Source organism: Capra hircus, chromosome 11 (assembly GCF_001704415.2).
Source record: "Capra hircus breed San Clemente chromosome 11, ASM170441v1, whole genome shotgun sequence".
Lineage (NCBI taxonomy): Eukaryota > Metazoa > Chordata > Mammalia > Artiodactyla > Bovidae > Capra > Capra hircus.
This window is the reverse complement of record NC_030818.1, coordinates 86,413,477-86,419,257: the sequence shown is the minus strand read 5'-3', so window position 1 is coordinate 86,419,257 and position 5,781 is coordinate 86,413,477. Positions and strand designations below refer to the sequence as shown.

At 45.0% G+C, this 5,781-nt stretch overlaps 1 non-coding gene across 1 annotated transcript; it reads left to right on the top strand.

Moving 5' to 3' along the window:
• Positions 5,492-5,563, top strand: TRNAC-GCA. Its single transcript has one exon. It is a non-coding gene; the product is annotated as a tRNA-Cys (tRNA).

The window sequence follows — 5,781 nt, the reverse complement described above, 5'->3', positions numbered from 1 at the left end:
GTTGCTTTTGCCTTTGGCTGCTGCTGTGAACAACGTTGCTATGAATGTGAATGTACAAATATCTGTTCAAGTCCTGGATTTCAGTTCTTTGGAGTTTAATCTCATTTGCTGAATCAGTTGGTGATTCTATGATTAACTTTTGAGGGATCGCTATACCATTTTTCACAGCAGCTGCCCCATTTTACATTTCTGTCAGCAAGGGTTCAATTTACCCACAACCTCCTCAACTTCTGTTATTTTCTGGCTTTCCCCCCTTCATAATAGCCATCGTAATAAGTGTGAAGTGGTCCCTCCTTGTGGTTTTAATTCACATTTCCTTGACGACTAATAGTGTTGAGCCTCTTCTCATGAGCTTATTGGCCATTTGTGTATCTTCTATGGAGAAATGTCTTTGCCCAAGTTCTTTTCCCTTCCTCTTCTTCAAAAAATGTTTTCTTATTCTTACAGGTGCTTTTTACCAGTTCTTCCTTTATCTTAAGTCTTTTTATTATTATGTGCTTTAACTTTTTGTCCTCCTCTTTCAGTCATTTTCCTTTGGGGGTACATGATGCTTATTTGACCATTTTTTAATTTCAGGATGGTTGCCCTTCTCAGGGTAAGCTCAGTTGGTAAAGGATCCACCTGCAGTGCCGGAGACCTGGGCTCGATCCCTGGGTTGGGAAGATCCCCTGGAGAAGGGAATGGCTACCCACTCCAGTATTCTTGCCCGGAGAATTCCATGGACTGTATAGTCCTTCTCAGGAGTCTGGCTTCTGTGGCCTGTGGGTTCAAGACCCCATAGCAATGTCAAGGCCAAGTCTGTGTCAATCACACAGTCTAAGGGCAGGGGAGGGTTAGAATTGGAGGGATCAGAGTTTGCCACCCCAAAGTTGCCATGTTGACGTAAGAATTATTTTGAGCTGAAAGTGTTTGAGTTTCTGAAATTCCTTATCTGCCTGAAAGAACTTAATTGTCATAAATCCCTTCCTGAGAGCAACTGGAATTTTTTTTCTTAGAGACTACCCCCAGCCAGACGTTGTCTCAAACCATCGTATATCCATCTAATCCCCTGCAGGCCCATTTATCTTTCTGAAAAGTTATTTCCTTCTCCTAATATGTCCTTTTGCCCCATCTCTTTCCCCAGCTAAGTCAGATATATAGACCTCAAAATTCTAACTCCACTTTGAATTACTCACTTCCGGGTACTCCTATGTGTATGCATGATATTAACACACAAGGTAATACCCTTCCATTGATTTTCCTCTTTGTCAGTCTGCCAGGTTCAAAGGCCCAGCCAGAGCACCTAGGAGCAGAGAGGGAGACGGAATTCTCCCTCTCCTACAGAGCCCGGGGTGTCGAGGTCCAGGTCCCATGAGCTTCTCTCCCTGATGCCCTGGTCAGGGTTGTATCTCTGACTCTCAGCAGCTTTGGGAAGAGCCTGTCTCCCCAGATTCCTCAGTTGGGAGTGCTTGGGGGTGATGCCTGAGGCTGGGGATCTGTCCTCTCCTGATTTTCTCCTGTCTTCACCCCAACAAAGGTCATGCAGTGTTCTGCTTCTTTCTCAGAGACCAGGAGCAGGGCCTGGCCTGATGGGCCCTCAGTGATTATTCCAAGGGTCGCAGAAAGGCAGCCAGAGCAGAAGGTAAAAGTGCCCCAGCTATTGTACCAAGTGCAACCAAGCACCTCTCATTGCCAGCTCTGGGGACTTCCAGCACCCCAGTGCCAGCCCCTCTCCCATCAGTAAGATCAGAAAATCTGCCCCATACCAGGCCTGGACATCTGCTGCCTACCCTAGTATGACTCTGCTACTTCTCTGCCTTCATTAACTTTATTTTTTATCTTTTAATATTTATTTGGCTGCACTAGGTCTTAGTTTTGGCAGGTGGGATCTTTTAGGTACAGCATGCAAACTCTTAGTAGCGGCATGTGGGATCTAGTTCCCTGACCAGGGATCCAACCTGGGGGCCCCCTGCATTGGGAGTGTGGAGTCTTAGCCACTGGACCACCAGGGAAGTCCCTGTCTTCATTTACTTTATTTTTCCAGGGGTCTCCAGCCCACACTATTGCTTGATTGTTCTTATAGAAATTTCCAGAAAGACTATCAGCTTTTCAATGGAAAACATCAGGAGCCAGCTTGTGCCCTAAAATCCTTTGAATTCTTTGCCCCAGAATCTTTCCACCACCTCTGGACTGTTGAGTCATGGTCCCTGCCTCATCCTAGTCAAGTTTTCCCCATTCGGAAGACTCGCTTTAAATAAGCTTCCAATGCTCTGTAAGGTTTGATAATGTGCTCCCGCCTCTTGAGACACTGCCAACCATTGGAAGGCGATGTTCCCTTTGCTGTAGTGGTCAGAAAAATCATGGGCATCGTCTCAGCATGTTTTGTGCAGAGGATGTTTGAGAAGAAGTTTTGACTTTGGGCATCACTTAAGTTGATCTTTGATTCTCTAAATCTTTTTTATCTCACTCTTCTTGTTGCTTGTTCCTCTGATCTTTCTCTAGCTCTGTAGTTTCTCCAGGTAATTTTAGGGGAGGGAGTGCCAGGCAGTGACAGTTTGCCATCCTGACATGACTTTCCTTCCTGCATCAAATCGCTTGCGTCAAAGGGAATTCATGTTGTTACTGGTAGATTCATCCAGGACAGTGTCCAGTGTCTGACGTTGCACCCTGACAGTTTCTGGGTTTTTAAAATCAAAACCCCCACTTCTGTCTGACCCCCAAATCTAACTGATCCTGATTTGAATTTCAGTTTCAATCTGGAGGGAAATTTGTAAATCACGTGACTAAAACACGATGGTGATCCAATAATGGGTTAATGATGCCAGCTTATGGATGTGAGAGCTGGACCATAAAGAAAGCTGAGCACCAAAGAAATTGATGCTTTTGAACTGTGGTGTTGGAGAAGACTCTTGAGAGTCCCTTGGACTGCAAGGAGATCCAACCAGTCCATCCTAAAGGAGATCAGTCCTGACTATTCATTGGAAGGACTGATGCTGAAGCTGAAACTCCAATACTTTGGTTACCTGATTCGAAGAGCTGACTCATTGGAAAAGACCCTGATGCTGGGAAAGATTGAAGGCAGGAGGACAAGGGGACAACAGAGGATGAGATGATTGGATGGCATCACTGACTCAATGAACATGAGTGTGGCTAAACTCCCGGTATTGGAGATGGACAGGGAGGCCTGGCGTGCTGCAGTCCATGGGGTTGCAAAGAGTCGGACATGACTGAGCGACTGAACTGAACTAATGCCAGCTTAATCATTCCTGCTCTTTGTGACTATTTTAAAAATATGAAGTCTGTAGGCAGTGAATAATTATATACCAGTAGATGTTTCAGAGGTTTAAAAGTGCCTTATTTTCTAATTTTAGGTATCTGATTAGTGTAATGGGCATTTTTATTCCTATGCAGTCAGAAAGCAAGTATTTACAAAAATTAAATATGTTACTGAAGTCATGGCTGTTTCAGCTTATAGTTATTGACCATGATAGCACTGGGGCTTCCCTCATAGCTGAGTTGGTAAAGAATCTGCCTGCAATGCAGGAGATCGGGGTTCAATTCCTGAGTCAGGAAGATCTCCTGGAGGAGGGCATGGCAACCCGCTCCAGTATTCTTGCCTGGAGAATGCCATGGACAGAGGAGCCTGGCTGGCTACAGTTTGTGGGGTCACGAGAGTCGGACCTGGCTTAGTGACTAACCCACCAGCACATGACAGCCCCGGCAAGTCCACTCCCACTCAGGCTCAGTCTAAGCTCACTTGCCCCTGACACTGGAGAAAAGACAGCAGATGAAAAAGTCGCCCTCGGTATCTGAAGTCAGGCCCACCCAAGTTCACTTCCTGGCTGTGTCCCCCAGTAGGTTTGATGCAAATCAAGGGTGTGACCTTCCTGATCCCTGGTTTCCTCGAATGTGATGAAATTATCTGTATCTCATAGGGTTTTCAGCAGGAACTTTGCTATTATTGTTTGGCTATTGCTGCTTTGGGAGACGAGATGATTCACTGGAGAGTGGGGACAAATATTAGCGCTTCCATTTATATTTACTTTTCTGAACATTCTATTTTCAGTTTACTTGTTACAGTGTGCATAATGTGGTGTGTGTGTGCTAAGTCTCTTCAGTCGTGCCCAACTCTTTGTGACTCTATCTACTGTAGCCCCCCAGGTTCCTCTGTCCACGGGGATTCTCCAGGCAAGAATACTCGAGTGGGTTGCCATGTCCTCCTCCAAGGGATCTTCCCGACCCTGGGAATCTTTGTGGCCCAGGGGTCAAACCCGACTCTTTTATGTCTCCTGCATTGGCAGGCAGGTTCTTTACCACTCATGCCGGCAGGGAAGCTCCGCATAATGTTGTAGTTTAATCTTCACTACTTACCAGTTTATAAAAGATAAATGTGCATTTATTGAGGATGCATACTCTAAATATTTGACTGATGGACCACACATTATGGGCAATCATTGCTCTGGACTGTCTGATCCCTCTGGTCATCCTATTTTGAGTTGCAAATTAATTCTCAGAAATCCTTTCTTATCATCCAATCAGCCCTCCAAGGGCATGGGTGTCAGCAGTTGGGCGATCAGGAGGTGGAGCTTCTGAGTCTGAGGAGGTGAAAGCTGGTCCACTTTCCTACACAAATGCATAGCTCTCCTGACCAGCCTGACTCTCTCAGCAAGATTTCCATTGTTATTTCAGGTCTCTGGTTCTAGTTCTGGCAGCATCCAGACCAAACTTAGCCACTTCTTGATGCTTTCCCTATAATTAATAGGGAAAGCAGATAAAAAATTCAGTTTGAATGTAGAAAGTTTGAAAAATGCATTTAGAAAATTTGAAGTAACATATATATCAAGATATAGAAAGCTGCATCCAATGAATAGATGGTATTATATTCTTTTAGCCTTTTTGAAAAAGCTTTATACTATGGGAAATTTCTAAAATGTACAGAACTGGAAAGAATACCTTAACACGCTCTCATGCACATATCACCAGCTTCAATGACTTATCTACTCATGGCCAATCCTGTTGCATCCATCCCCACCCACTCCCCTATTTTGGATTATTTAAAAAACTTTTTAAATCTTTTGGCCACATCTCTGGAATAGATGGGGAAACAATGGAAACAGTGACAGACTTTATTTTGGGGGGCTCCAAAATCGCTACAGATGGTGATTGCACCCATGAAATTAAAAGATGCTTGCTCCTTGGAAGAAAAGTTATGACCAACCTACACAGCATATTAAAAAGCAGAGACATTACCTTGCCAACAAAGGTCTGTCTAGTCAAAGCTATGGTTTTTCCAGTAGTCATGTATGGGTGTGAGAGTTGAACTATAAAGAAAGCTGAGCACTGAAGAGATGCTTTAGAACTGTGGTGTTGGAGAAGACTCTTGAGAGTCCCTTGGACTGCAAGGAGATCCAACCAGTCCGTCCTAAAGGAAATCAGTCCTGAGTATTCATTGGAAGGACTGATGCTGAAGCTGAAACTCCAATCCTTTGGCCACCTGATTCAAAGAACTGATTCCCTGGTGGCTCAGATGGTAAAGCATCTGCCTGCAATGCAGGAGACCCAGGTTCAATCCCTGGGTTGGGAAGATCCCCTGGGGAAGGAAATGGCAGCCCACTCCAGTACTCTTGCCTGGAAAATTCCATGGATGGAGAAGCCTGGTGGGCTACAGTCCGTGGGGTCGCAAAGAGTCAGACATGACTGAGCGACTTCACTTTCTTTCTTTTCTTTTGATACTGGGAAAGACTGAAGGCAGGAGGAGAAGGGGACAACAAAGGATGAGATGGTTGGATGGCATCACCAACT